The 1824-nt window shown below is 45.7% G+C and overlaps 1 non-coding gene across 1 annotated transcript; it reads left to right on the forward strand.

The window, feature by feature from the left end:
• The first annotated feature begins 269 nt into the window (after positions 1-269).
• Positions 270-341, forward strand: TRNAY-GUA (transfer RNA tyrosine (anticodon GUA)). The gene has a single exon. It is a non-coding gene; the product is annotated as a tRNA-Tyr (tRNA).
• The last annotated feature ends 1483 nt before the right edge of the window (positions 342-1824 follow it).

The raw sequence follows: 1824 nt of genomic DNA on the forward strand, positions 1-1824 counted from the left end.
GCTAAAGCTGAAGCTCCAGGACTTTGGACACCTCATGCAAAGAGTTGACTCATTGGAAAAGACTCTGATGCTGGGAGAGATTGGGGGCAGGAGGAGAAGGGGACGACCGAGGATGAGATGGCTGGATGGCATCACTGACTCAATGGACGTGAGTCTGAGTGAACTCCAGGAGATGGTGATGGACAGGGAGGCCTGGTGTGCTGAGATTCATGGGGTCACAAAGAGTCGGACACGACTGAGCAACTGAACTGAACTGAACTGAAGGCTCTTCCCTGGTGGCTCAGATGGTAAAGCGTCTGCCTGTAATGCAGGAGACCTGGGTTCGATCCCTAGGTTGGGAAGATCTCCTGGAGAAGGAAATGGCAACCCATTCCAGTACTCTTGCCTGGAAAATCCTATGGAAAGAGGAGCCTGGTAGGCTACCATCCATGGGGTCACAAAGAGTTGGACACGACTGAGTGACTTCACTCTTCACTCAAGGCTGAAAGAGCAGTAACTCAATGGTAATACCAAGGACACAGCTTCTATATTTCTTTCTGCTCCTTACTCTCATTGGTCTTCATGCTTGGTCACAAGATAGAAATGTTCCCATTCCAAACATAACATCATCACATCACTGTTCCAAGCAGAAAAGAAGAGGATAAAAGGCTTTCTCCTCATCAAGCTCCTTCACCCAAGAAGAAAAACTTTCCCCAAAGTCTTTGGACAGCAAGGAGATCAAATCACTCAATCCTAAAGGAAATCAGTCCTGAATATTCATTGGGAGGACTGATGCTGAAGCTGAAGCTCCAATACTTTGGCCACATGATGCAAAGAACTGACTCATTTGAAAAGACCCTGATGCTGGGAAAGATTGAAGGCAGGAGGAGAAGGGGATGACAGAGGATGAGATGGTTGGAAGGCATCACTGACTCAATGGACATGGGTTTGAGCGAGCTCTGGGTAATGGTGATGGATAGGGAGGCCTGGCATGCTGCAGTCCATGGGGTTGCAAAGAATTAGACACAACTGAGTGGCTGAACTGAACTGACTGAAAGTCCTTCATCAGGCATTCCCCTATGTCTCATTGGTTAAATGAGTCAGTCCCGTGGCCATCCCAAGCTACAAGGCAACTAAAAGACAAGAATATGGGAAGGGGAAACAAGACAGGCAGGATGCAACCCCTCAGATGTTGGAAGCCTCACCACCTCAAATAAATGACTTCCTTGGTTAATAAGAAAGAAACAAGCACTGACATTTCCTATATCTGCAATTAGATGCTTCGAACCTAGAAGTGAACTACTCTCAGAGCCAACTAGCCAGAACTAGTTATATGACATTGCCCAGTTAAAAGGGGTCTAAGAAATACAGCTTTCCCTGTGCCCAGAAAACAATGTTGATGAATATGGTTGTGATTACTATACTTACATGCAGTTCTTTATTTCTGAAAGTTCTGTAATATTCTTTCTTGGAATACCTTTGCTACAATCAATGAAACTACACTGACACATCATTATCATCCAGAGCCCAAAGCTTACACTAGGGTTCAATACTTCAGTTCAGTTCAGTTCAGTTCAGTCGCTCAGTTGTGTCCGACTCTTTGCGACCCCATGAATCGCAGCACGCCAGGCCTTCCTGTCCATCACCAACTCCCGGAGTTCACTCAGACTCAGGTCCATTGAGTCAGTGATGCCATCCAGCCATCTCATCCTCTGTCGTCCCCTTCTCCTCCTGCCCCCAATCCCTCCCAGCATCTTTTCCAATTTGTACATTTTATGGATTTTTACTCTTGTATAATAACATATATCCATTCTCATAGTATTATTCAGAAGAGTTTCACTATTC

Source organism: Ovis aries, chromosome 1, assembly GCF_016772045.2.
Source record: "Ovis aries strain OAR_USU_Benz2616 breed Rambouillet chromosome 1, ARS-UI_Ramb_v3.0, whole genome shotgun sequence".
NCBI lineage: Eukaryota > Metazoa > Chordata > Mammalia > Artiodactyla > Bovidae > Ovis > Ovis aries.